At 34.9% G+C, this 14,116-nt stretch overlaps 1 protein-coding gene and 1 long non-coding RNA gene across 5 annotated transcripts in view; one reads left to right on the top strand and one right to left on the bottom strand.

Annotated features, from left to right (window-relative positions):
- Positions 1–14,116, top strand: part of LOC135198713 (carbohydrate sulfotransferase 11-like) — a 71,627-nt gene that overhangs the window by 15,528 nt on the left and 41,983 nt on the right. The gene's annotated exons all lie outside the window — the stretch shown is intronic.
- Positions 1–14,116, bottom strand: part of LOC135198715 (uncharacterized) — a 107,956-nt gene that overhangs the window by 72,265 nt on the left and 21,575 nt on the right. The window contains exon 1 of one of the 2 annotated variants that reach the window (XR_010310879.1): positions 9,861–10,937. The exons of the other annotated variant lie outside the window; for it this stretch is intronic. This is a non-coding gene — a long non-coding RNA (uncharacterized LOC135198715). Of the gene's footprint in view, positions 1–9,860; positions 10,938–14,116 lie in introns of those variants that run through there. 2 annotated transcript variants of the gene reach the window in all.

The following is a 14,116-nucleotide window of genomic DNA, read 5'->3' as shown; positions in this document are numbered from 1 at the left end:
TTGTTGTAGAAAACAAAAACGTAGGCTAATGAGGACTGAATAGGAGACGATAGGCTGATGAAACGAGTGTATATTCGAAGTGTTACGAGGAAAGACGAGATGAAGACCTAAACATGGGTTAGACGGAAGGATGAAAGAAGTATTGGATAAGAAGGGCCTTAATACAATCCAAGAAGAGCGAACGAGTGAGAATGCAAGACAGCTGTGATCGGTGCATGGAAGGTTAGGGATCGACCTGCCGTGCGATGCAGTTTTCTCAAAAACTTTGTTTCTAACCGGAAATAAAATTATTAAATTCATCGCAAACCCGTGAAACTACCTTGTGTGTAAACTTACCCGAAGGGAAGTGCTTAAAGAAAGTTTTTTTTAGTATTATTTGGTAATATATTTTTTAAATAACATAAAAAAGGGAAAAAACCCAACCCTGATAATTTATTTGATTTTGATTTATACAGATTTTTGGCATTATGCAAAGCACTGGGGCAACTAAGGCCATTCAGCGCTGAAACGGAAATTGACAGTAGTAAATGGTTTGAAATGTGTTAAGGAGAAAAACTTCAAAGCAGCTACACTACGAATCAATTGTTAAGAGAGGGTGAGCAGTAAGATGGAAGAAAGAGAATGTGAACGGAGGTACAGTAAAAGGAATGAAAGTAGTTGCAGCTAGGGGGGCCCGAAGGGACGCTGCAAAGAACCTTAACTAATGCCTGCATTGCGCCGAATGAGGTGCACTGACGACACTAACCCCCTACGGAGGACACTGATTTTAGGTCAATAAATTCATCCACGGACAACAAACAGCGTCAAGAACAAGTGGTAAATATCACGGTAGTTAATAAATGAATTTCAAAAAAGCACTCTATAACCTAGCCTACAAACGAGAAGATAGGTCTAATCATTCTTTCTTTGAACAAGCACAGGAAACAATTACCTTCGCTGATATTTTTTTGTTCTAACGAAAGGTTGGTTCCCTGACACACCGTATATTATCATCATCATCTACAATTCATAAACAGTCATTATGAACAAGCCTAAACTGTCATTACTTTGTAGAATCGACTTACACAGAGCTGGATGCCCATATTTGGAAAGGATAAATATGAAACCGAGAGTTGTATAGTAAAGGAACTGAAAATAACATATAAACCAAAAATAAATAATTAAATGTGTAGTACTGAAGTAGCAACATCATGTTTAGCTTAAATTCACTTCATATAAGGTCGTTATTCATATAATGTCTTGAAATATATTTTTAAGAAAATATTTTCATCTTTGTTAAATGTGTACATTAAGTACATCACGGTTATCACGATCTCGGGATTAATATGAATCGTAATCGTTACTCTTTGCTAACGACTGAGCCAAGGGTAATATGCGAAAAAAGATTAACATTTGGCTTGGTACTGTTCACTTGGAACTCAAGACATAAAGTAATAATAATAATAATAATAATAATAATAATAATAATAATAATAATAATAATAATAATAATAATAATAATAATAATAATAATAAATCGGCGAACATCGACTGAATACAAGCACAACTCCGTGGAGACAAAAAAAAAAAAAAGTTTCATACCGTTTATTTCCAAAGAGGCGAAAGTTATAATGATACGAATGAACGTGAAAAAAATGTGATGATAAACAAACCAAAAGAGATAAGAATGAAACCGAACAAAACGTCGGTATCAAAATATAATACCGGTCATTACCCGCAATTACTTCTAAATATTTTCTATTATATAAGATTTCTACCACTTTCCAGAACCGCGAAATGGGTCGACGTATAGAAAATGAAACAAAATAGAAAGGAAAAGCGCTGACAAAATATTCCCAGTCCAGTCAGATAATCACAGGAAGAGTGTGGCAATCATTTTGGCGGTTAAGCACACACAACCTGTACCGCTCTGAGTCATGCGCTTTACAACCCTTTTTCGCAGGTTACGTAGCCAGCCTACGTATTAGATGAAAGGGAACGCGCTCTTATAAAGGGTGGATGTTTTTGTCAGGTTCACTGAAATGCCATCTTATCTTCCCCGCTTTCGGATATCAAACAACCCCCTTCTGAAAACTACCTCAAGATAGTAAATGTATGACCGTTATCAGCTCTATATGAGACTACGGATCTTTGTATGCGGCGAGTTCAAGAGCTTTGTTCAAGTGCTACCCACTCCGATACCGCTTTTGTATGTTAAATTAATTATAGTATGTTTGCTAACAGGCCTTTTTTTTTCTATTAACGGATATCCTATGAAATTTGCTGTATTAGTCAACAGCCTTCGTGGGATTTGCCATATGGACGTTTGTTCATTTTAAATATTATAATAATAATAATAATTTTGCAGTTACTCCGATTTAACCAAGGACTCTTGTTGGAAGGAGCAACGCGTACATTGTTGGTTTATTGAAACTTAAGTATAATTAATCAATATACCCCTCCTAACTGGATGATTTCCATGATACTATGTCGAAATAACTGATAATGTCTAACTGATAAATGTCGCTTTACAATGAGAGTAAATGGAAAAACGACACACTCAATGACACTTTAAATCCATACGAACATTAGGAGTCTGCCAGACCCTTTTCACGGAATGACATGCGCTCTTCCACACCCAAATAAGCTAAAATTAACCTTTCATACGAATAGAGCGTAAATACCCGCCTCTTAGCGTCGCCAGGAGTAATAATAATCAATCAGTCGTGTGCGTAGGAGTTCACGCCTTAGGCTAAGTCTTCCGTGATTATATAGCTGCTCTAACATACGAACTCTATCTGCTTCCGTTTTCCCTAACTCTGGAAGTTTCCATCTTTTAAGAGGCCGATTAATTATGGTAATAAACAAAAGTGGGAAATTCCTTAAGATGCACGAATTAGGGTAAAGGTTTCGGGTCAAATGAACATTCGCCCTGAACAGTACAAGAACCTGAATTACAGGCTTCAACAGACGACTAGGCCAGACGCCACGCCTTAAAGTCTTGAAAATACGAAGGGAAACGAGCACCGTAATGCTTGCCTCACTCATTCACTCCCTCCCTCCTTTCACTTAAACCCCCAACCGCCCCTTCCCCTCATCCCCCATCGTGCAAGGTCCTCCACTCTTGTATCCTCGTTATATTATTTGGCGAACTTTGATTATTATTCTAATAATATAATTTTCACTTACAGACCGCGAGACATGAATTATATATATATATATATATATATAATATATATATATATATATATATATATATATATTATATATCATATTATCAATGGGTTTTTTTTCACGTACTCAACCCGATACTGTGTAACTTCGTATTTCAATTTTTCCACTTCAAAATAGAAGTCGCGAATATTCTATTTCACGCCCCCGTTCATTGATCTTAATACTGTAATATCGCTTTCACCTTACGACGATTATTTCATTATCGAGCAATTGCAATAACAAAGATTAAACTAAAATACAAGCAATGAATCTACAATCGTGACAACGACATGACGCAAGATGATGATGAAAAAAAAAAAGTACGGGAAATGGAGCTGTCAAGATGTAGTGCACTTGAGAGCGAGAGAAAGAGGGAAAGGTCTTGAATAATTCAGAATGGTAGGAATATATACCGACAACTGGGAGAGAGAACCATTATACCACATGATGTATGGTTGTATGAAAATGTCCAGTAATAATATTGTCTAATTATGTGTGTGTGTGTGTGTGTGTGGTGAGAGAGAGAGAGAGAGAGAGAGAGAGAAGATAGAGAGAGAAGAGAGGAGAGAGAGAGAGAGAGAGAGAGGTGGGAGGTAGTTTGGGACGGGCTGATTCCCTGTAATGCAAGTTTATGTACTAATAGAAACACGTATGCTTTCGATAATCAGTACTTTAAAACACTTTATTGATTCCAGGTAAATGATGACGTCAAATAAGGACTAAAGTCTTTTTGTCTATCAGGAGAACTATATTCCACTGCTTTACTTGAATCGTTTATAGTTACTAAGAGTATTATTACTGGGAGATTCACATTTGATGGGGTTTTCCTATCACGAGCCAATTTGGTATAACTACAGGTGCTACAAGCAGATTGTATTTCCTAATCACAATTAATGATCGTTTTGTTCCATTCACTTTTCACTAGTCATCATTTGTTATAGCTTCTATTAGCGTCAACTACACAGGTATAAGTGTTCGAAATGTGTCACACATTTTTACATTTCCCCCGTCAACCCCACAAGCACCCACCCAACCCCCCAAAAAAAACATAATTATCACTAGTCTCTAGTGAAAATGTCCGTTGGCCGAGCATACTGAATTTTAAATTACACTATATGTGGATCGACGACTCTTGAATAAAATCATGAAATTGTGTTCGATGTCTGAGAATAATTTTTGGACATAAGTACAAAATGCAAAATAACTTTCTATATAGTAACCTCAGGTACGCCAAATGAAGTCGAAACAATGAAGTAAATATACATGCCCATAACTGAAATTAGACAAAACGACCCAAATACTTTAATTAGCTTCCAACCATTCGTCGATTTTTACAGTCATTGCTGTGATTAATAGAATTTAAATATGTCTGATGCTGCATTTTATACGCCTCGGTTAACACAAAAATTCTTTTAAACATCTGCAATAAAATTCACTTTACCATAAAATAACTTTCACGTTTCTCCATTTTTTTTTCTTTAATATTTTCGAACAACGAGCTTTTTCTTCATTGAGCAACTTCACACCCTTCCCAGCTGAGAGATAATAACAAGCTGCAATTAGCGGCATTGAATACTCAAAGTTCACTGCAATACATAACTTTCCCTTACGCCGACGAGGGCGTTTCCAACCGTGCATGTTATATAATTAATATTATAATATATATATATATATAATTATATATATATATATATATATATATATATATATCTATATATATATATATATATATATATATATCAGTTGTTTCGTAGGTAAATAACTTTTCTTCCCTACGGGACTTATTTCTACATTATCAGCGCTAATCATTCACATGTAAAAGTTATATAGAAATTTACCTAAAAAGGGGAGAGGAGGGGCACTGAGAGAGAGAGAGAGAGAGAGAGAGAGAGAGAGAGAGAGAGAGAGAGAGAGAGAGAGAGAGATTTACGCAACCTGGCAATATGACAAAGATGATGGCGTTGGAGAAGCAAGCAAGTGCCACCAACTGAGACATCTAATCCCTAATAACTCATATGCAAGTATATTAGGTTTGGGTGTTACCTTATTCATAAGAGCTTCTGCTACATCAATAATAATGAACATGAAGAGCAACAGTCACGGCAGAAAATGGGGGACTGATAACCCACATATATATCCATGTTATCAACTAAGAAGGCCAATCAGTTTCCTAAAGACAGGAGTTATTTGTCCATTTCTGTACCACAGTTTCACAAACAGGTGAAAGTTAGAGATTTCTTTGCATAACATATTACACAATATCACAAATTGCTGCCGTACAAAATCCTGCAACTAGAACAAGACTTGAAACAAAGAATCTGTACCAAATAATATATAAATATTCAAAATCCATAATAACTCTCCATGTAACCCCTGCTACCTAAAATCAATGTCCATGGAGGCGGTAATTAATACATTAGGTTGAGTAATGTGTGGCTAATACAATATATATCTGTTATCTACTAAAAAGGGTAATCAGTTACCTAAAGACAGGAGTTATTTGTCCTTTTTTATACCATAGTTTTACAAACAAGTGAAAGCTGGAGTTTTCTATGCATAACATATCAGACAATATCAAAAATTGCTACAGTAAAAAATCCTACAACCTGAACAAGACTTGAAACAGAGAATCTCTATTAAAAAAAATGTAAATATTCAAAATACATAATAACCCTTCATGCAACCCTTGCTATCTAAAAACAAAGTCCATGGAGGCGGTAATTAATACATTAGGTTGAGTAATATGTGGCTATATAATACTGTATATGAATCTGGATAAATAGAAGCTAATCCTGTAAATGGAATTAACATAAGTGGAGGATGATCCATGGGTTCTATCATTAGAAGATCAATGCCCTATTGATGGAAAGCCGCCATTATATTCATGCAACAGGGCATTCTATGGTCCAATAGTCGATAGGTAAGTACAAGAATGTTGAGACATTTAGTACCCAAAATAATGTTACAGGAAAGTCACAGTGGGTATTTGTGGCAAACTACCCAAAGAAAGTAAATCATATCACCTCCCTGGATATCACTGAAGGTTACTTATGTATTTTGCTCCTAATCTGACATTTTAATATAGGTTCTGTGGGTTGATCTCTCATCCCTTTTAGTTAACAACAGGGATTTATTAGTACTTACACAGTTAGTTATAACAATTACTTTATTAGGTTCATAAATTCTACTTTTTATTGTAATCTGACTATTTTCTACCCCACTCCAAATCCCTGGGTCTAGTCACCTAACCCGACCTAGTTTGACTGGAACACTAGAGACCTCCGTTGGCTAGGATATTGTTAAGACTGGCATAACAGACAAAATATTCCTGGTTCTATACTCTGTTTTTTTCCATCTGTCCATCCGCCTGTGGTGTTTTTGTATGGTAATACTGCATCCCGGGCTTTAGATAGTTACATTCAGCTTACATTCAACGATTATAATAATATCCTATTTCGAATATTAACGGTGTAATTCGCATACAGTAAATTATTAAAACACTTTTCAGTTAAAAATGTACACCCAGATATCGTTTTATTTACCTAAAATTTACACATAGCGTAACTATCTAAAGCCCGGGACGCAGTGTTACCATACAAAAACACCACAGGCGGATGGACAGATGAAAAAAAACAGAGTAGTATAGTCACCTAACCCAACGTCATTTGCCTGAAACAATAGGTAACAAGAATTCTGGTAGCTAGGATATTGTTAAAACTCTCATAACAAAACGGAAATGTTTGGCAGTACTTTTAAGAATTGCTTGGCTAAAAATTCATTTTATAGCGGAACTTGCCTAGCCTATCAGTAATATTCAAAATAGCTGCGTGTACTGTCGGCCAAAAAACTCGTGGCAGAGTTTCATAATTTTTCGTTCACCTGCCTGACGCACGATTCATGCTTCATTTATCTATTTTTTCTTTTCAAAAATGGAAGAAATCATGTGTAATGACGTTAAAAAACAGTCACTGATATCTTTAGAGCATTATGTTATGTTATTGTGTAAAACTATTTCCATATAGCAAAATTGACGTGAACGAAACGAAGTGATAAAAAACGTCATATCACAACCATAGATATACATTAACAAATAGATAGGAGACACCTATCACTAGTAGTATCGCATAAACATAGTCCTTAAATTATCATTTCAATATTAAGTTCAAGGTAGTTGAATATTCCATTTGTTAAATTTTACAGAAAACATTGGAATCTCACAAAATGCTATCAAATTTAAAAACAAAAAGAAAAAAATTAACAGCGTGAACCAGGCGACCTCACTCTATTGCTTTTGATATCATGTGCACGGGAATCTAATGTCAATGTGTCATTTATCGTCTAAGAAAAACACCCTCAATGAGCGAGAGTTATTGCACTGCATTCGGTGCAAGTTCCTGTTGGAGAGATATCAAGAAAGCTTAATAAACCAGAAAGAACCATACATAGATGAATAAAATTGTTTTAAAAAACGGCAAAATTTAGAACATGGGCCTAGAGGTGGAACACCTCGAAGCACCACATGAGAGCAAGACAATACGTAGTGTAAATGTTGCTGAGCAGCATTCATTTGTGAACTTTGAATTCTAGTGCCTCGTCACGACATTGCTTATGACTGGTGTCTGATGAAAACTTAAGATGGAGAGGAAGAGATTTTTAAATCTACTCTTGAAGTCTTTGGTAGTTGTCTAATGAATAAGTCTAATGAATAAGCAAACATATCTTTGATGAATGAGAGATTCAGTTAGGCTTACTCTTTTAGTTTTGTTTTTATCGGTAGCCAGTGAATACCACGGATAGGGAGGGAAACGGTTTCAATGCTGCATGCATTTTTTTTCTTCAAAACCTAAAGAATACGTTTCATTGGGAGATACTTTATTAACATCGGGCCTAATCGTTCCATCACTCCTATACGCCACCTCCGCTCTCTTCTACATCTCAGGCGACTAGATCCGACTTCTCAGTTCTCACTACGAACTCCCTCGTGAAAGCACCACTAATGATAACGGTTATTTTAAAATTCCCCGCACCGACAACGGACGTCTTAAATGCATGTTTATAATTATTTTCTGTTCAAAGAAACTTATCTTTCATTCCACAAAATATGTGCATACACTCGTGTTACACCCTGAAGCCGTCAAAGAGCAACCCTTGATTAAAGGAGTAGGTTTTTCTTGAAAGAAAAAAAAAAAACATATGAAATAGACTTAAACGAGAACGTCACCTTTCATATTTCTTATCCTTTCAGCTACTTATAATATGCTTATTGTAGTAGGTCTAGTAGGTATACATGTGAAACTAATTTGAATTAATTTCTATTTAGAAGAAATGAATAGTTACAAAAAAATCAACCTAAGAAAGCTTTAAGGAAAAGTAAGCCTTTCTTAATGTATTCGTCAGTTTTGACTCCCACAGCTTTCCAAGGTGTCCAAATGAAACAGGATGATATGCAAGGAATTCGATAAAAAATAAGACTGAATTATATTCGTTTGATTTTCTTATGATTACTTTTTGATTTTGAATAGCTAGGTCTGAGTTAATTATGTTAAGCAATTATGAAAAGGATAAGAAGAAAGGCGAACATGGCTAATAAAACAAGAATAACGGGAATAGTCAAATCAAGCAGATTAATATATATATATATATATATATATATATATATATATATATATATATATATATATATATATATGTATGTATATATATATATATATATATATATATATATATATATATATATATATATATATTGTCGATTTAAATATTCATTAATATTACGTATCCGAGAAAGTATACTGCTGAAAATAGACCTAGGCAAATCATGTGGGAAAATCAGAAGTCCAATTTAGGCCCACTAAATGTGTCATGCAAATTATTTTTATTGATCAAAGGACAAAACAAATTAGTTTAACTAAACACAGTTTTCAAAGAATGTTAACGCCTTGATGTATTATTTATAGGCTGTAGGAGACGAAATGACAGCACCCCAGTGCAGTACGATACGTTGAGTCAAGACTCTAGCGACAGCAAAGCCAACCTCAAATCAAAATCTTCGGTATGCTGTCACGAAGTTAGAGTTGAGAATAAAATTAGAAATCGTGGACCCATCGGTATATATTTTCCTTACTTTGCAAAATAATTATCTTAATACATGGAATAAGTCTACTCAATTCTAATGTAATTTATTTCAAGTATAGCACCTTTGATAGGAAATGTTATTATTGTGAAGTAAATAATCTGGCACCTGCATATGGCAATATGTCCATAACGAACAATGAATTAAGAAACTACGCCAATTCTTCGTTGGCCGTCTGTACAACAATCTAAAAAATGCAGAAAAGCCGCCTTTTCACCTTTTATGTGTAATTAGCCTAATTAAGGATCGGTACATGACTTAAAATATTAATTTTAATGAATATAATATCCAAATGAAGGACAGGAATAGCCTTGTCATAATACCTTTATACCCTGATAATCGTGTACCCTCAATTTTGTTTTGTGGTTACTAATGGCTACTGCCTATTTACAAACCTGAGCCTAGTTTTGCCTAGGCTAGGCTAGGCTGAAATAGGTAATGTCCATTGATTAATCTACGTCTAAGTTAAGCAATTTTACAACTCCGGTAAAAACTGCACTAAAGCTAAGCATAATAACAGATTTTTGACACTTACCAAATTTCTTTTACGTATCTGTTCAGAAATATAGTATAGCCTATAGGATCTGAATGCCATAAAATTGGTACTAGGGTAAAAAACCGCATGGTACATGGGGGACCATTTACGATCAATGTGTACAACCCCAAATAAAGTACATTATAACGCGTCCTGACATCGGAGATGGGCATCAGATGCGACTTGTTGTTGGTGAGAAACGGAGCTAAAGACCTCTACTCCGGTGTCAGGACGCGTTATAATGTACTTTTCTTGGGGTTGTACACATTGATCTACATGGTCCACCCCTGTACCATGCGGTTTTTTACCCTATAACTATAAACTCTGTTGTCAGTGTCTTTCCTCAATTAACTGGTTTTGCAGGTGCATTTATCCAGCTTGATTCACTAACACAAAGTACACAAGTCCTGGTGCAAATAAAAGAGAAAAACTTCGTTAAAGTACTGAACTCGAGCGCCAACGTCTTACCACGAACACCGAGTTTCAGTTAGTTATTGTCACGTCGAAAAAAAAAAAGAAAAAAGAAAGAAATGTCATACACGTGACTGGCTCTCGAACCTAGCTTCGGCCTAATCGGGTTCACTAGCGTTATGATGATCGGCTGGATCTCCTTCAGGAGTTGACGTGACTGTCGGGGATATTTAAAGGTGAATATTGTTAGCTTGTGAATTACAATGCATGTTGGAATTTGTTCGGAAAAGCTCTGTATCACGAGAGTTCATTTGGGCTGAAGATGAAGCCAGAGGCCAAAGAAGGGTTCGAAACTTCGAAAGCTTTTATAAAGTTTTTAAAAACTTATACACGAACTTTTAACAATTATATTATTGTGGGATGTTGGTAGAATAATACAAAGGCATATAATTCATTATTCGCTAGTCCTGTTACTCCAAAGAAATTTTAATCATTGTTGCAGATGTACTGGATTACCATGAGACTGAATCCCGTCAAATACCTTATTTTTTTGGCCAAGTTATTTCGTCCTTTGAGGTCATATACTTTTAGTTTCGGTTTTATTTTCATGGACAATATTTCATCAAATGACTCTGTACCGACCTGAGACGTCTAATCCAATATCAAAGCCAGGGTTGAGTCAGCTGGCATTACGACACATACGTAAACCGGTGCACTTAACCTAGAGCCTCGACGAGGCAACAGAATAAAATTCAGCGGATTTCGTGATAAAGGTATCTGGCTCAACGAGCATAGAAAATTTTCATACTTACTATATCAAATATTCAGACACATAATATTGCAATTGGCCTGTGTGTGTGTGTGTGTGTGTGTGTGTGTGTGTGTGTGTGTGTGTGTGTGTGTGTGTGAGCGAAAATCGAGGTATAACACCCTCCTCAAGTCAACACTTACTGAGGCAGCTGCAATGTTACTCCCTCGCATTATCAGCTAGACCAATTACCCCTTAACCTTGGTCTTACAATATAACAATTTTCAGAGTGAACTTGTGGGCGAAAATCGAGGTATAAAGCCCTAAGTCTACACTTAATGAGGCAGCTGCAATGTTACTCCCTCGCATTAACAGCTAGACCAATTACCCCAAGATAATCAGAATTTATCTTTTCGACAGCCAACGTCTGTTTCGACTGATTCATTTGTCCACACCACACACAAGTGCCGCGAACCTCATATCAATTTTATCCACTCGCTAGGTTACAAATTCTTCAATTATACATCTCATTCACACACTCCCACACAAACGATCCAATTGTCCATTTTCACCTGCAAACCAATGTCACAATGAAAGTGGTCATCGATGTGGGTCGTCGGTGTTGCAATTAGAACAGCGACCTTTGACCCAAGTATTACCAGATTGCAACTGGACCTGACCTTATTACGTGAAGGGTATTGCAGAGATATAAGAAAAGCGTTTTGCATGTTGATGCTGCAGTGAGATAAATGCTGTATTCATTTACCTAATTATGAATAACGATTTTTCAATGTTACTGATAAGTATGATGTATATATATATATATATATATATATATATATATATATATATATATACATTATATATAATATATATTATATTAATATAAATATATTTATTATATTATTAAAATATTATTATGGCCCGTTTTTAGGATTTCCCATATATGAATGGATATATATACTATTAAGTAACACATTAGGAGCTCAGTTTGTTTGTTTGTTTGTATGGTGTTTTTACGTCGCATGGAACCAGTGGTTATTCAGCAACGGAACCAACGGCTTTACGTGACTTCCGAACCATGCCGAGAGTGAATTTCTATCACCAGAAATACACATCTCTCACTCCTCAATGGAATGGCCGAGAATCGAACCCGCGACCACCGAGTTCAAACTCTGTCAAGGACATGAAACTAGACATTTGTGCACCTGTGTATTGGAGTGTTCCTTGTCTCTGTGTTCACGAACAACCTTGAAACCTTTGATAATACAAATGTAACTGTGATAAGATTCGTGTTACATATTTAACGGCTTGTGACGAAATCCCAGATGTTAATCTCCGGGTGCGGGGCGAAATATAAAATAATCAAAACACCTGTAAGGACAACTGTAACGAAATCCCAGGTGTTGACCTCCTATTATCAGACGAATATAACGCGACCAAAACACCTGTAATGGAGAATTGAGATTTCATCGTAGCTGTTTTCTAAGTAGCCTCACGAGAAGTATATTTCTATTCTCAGACGCCGACGGGACGGGCAACTTTAGGACATTTTCGTAGGTCGCGGCCTTGGGACTAAATCTTATCTTCCTTTTTCCTAAAGAAAAAATGGAACCACTATGAGCAAGGATTAACAATGCACAAAAAGACAAAAACTGAGTTTCTTCTACAAATATATGGATTAACTGACCGGACTTTTCTGGTGTCACAAATACAAGGGTCACTGACGCATTTACTGAGAAGAGTGGGTATGGAAATAATATAAGCAATATCTATAGATACTTTCATATAGTGATGTCATTTCTTCAGTTTCGAATGGAATGTCCTAAGTAAAGAAGAAAAAATACGTACGAAAAAGATCTAAAAAAAACTTCGTTTGAATTTTTTTTTATAAATTTTAAAGCGCATTGCAGAAATTTACTTAACATTATTCACTGGAAAACAAAGGAAGAGATAATTATAATAATCAAAGGTCACTCAACAAACCATTACTAGAAGAGAGAGAGAGAGAGAGATAATCTTGCATTGTTGCTCCGCATTGCATAACGCCTCGTCACTTCCGCTCAACCAAAACAAGTTTTTTTCTTTTCTTTTTTTTTAATTCCAGGGTTTTATTCCTGATACAATTTTGTTCGTATTGCTTGATGCTAGCCTCTTTTAATAACAAATGTCTTTCCCGAAGATTTAACTGTAAGCACCATTACAGAGTAAGGTCGGATGTGTGTATATATAATATATATATATATATATATATATATATATATATATATATATATATATATATATACATATACACATAAATATATATATATATATATATATGTATATATATATATATAATATATTATATATATATAACATATTATATAATATATATACATACATATATATATATATATATATATATATATATATATATATATTGTGTTATCCTCTACTAATAAACATGCCTTTTTCGAAGATTTAACTGTAAGCTTACTGCATGAGAATATAGATTATATCAAGGTGCAAGTGAAAACATTCATATATATATATTATATATGTATATATATATATAATATATATATATATAATATATATATATATATATATATATATATATATATAATATATATATATATAACGCATCTATATGTTATAATTATAACTATAACTATATCCTATACCTATATAACCGATATATATATATAACTATATATATATATATATATATATATAGTATATATATATATATATATATGTATATATATAATATATATATATATATATATATATATATATTCCTGAATAACGTTTATGTGGAACATTCCCCAAGATAATAGAAAACGTAATCCCAAGTTAAGAACGTGGCTCATTACCTTGAATCTGGTAGTGCTGGTGAGGAAAGTTGATAACTCCAAACTGTCAACGTGAAATATCAGACCAAAACCATAAACCACATTCCCTCTGGAGAGGAGAGATGCAGCATCCAGAATTATGGACATTCGGAAAAGTTGCGTGACAGGTCAAGTCACCCACGGTCTAGAAAGAAAATCTGGGTAGTGGCCCAGTGGGTCAAGCCAACTCCCGGATCGATCCGATCTCGACCTTGGGGTCA

Source organism: Macrobrachium nipponense, chromosome 22 (genome assembly GCF_015104395.2).
Source record: "Macrobrachium nipponense isolate FS-2020 chromosome 22, ASM1510439v2, whole genome shotgun sequence".
Classification (NCBI taxonomy): Eukaryota; Metazoa; Arthropoda; class Malacostraca; order Decapoda; family Palaemonidae; genus Macrobrachium; species Macrobrachium nipponense.
This window is presented reverse-complemented; position numbering and strand designations above follow the sequence as displayed.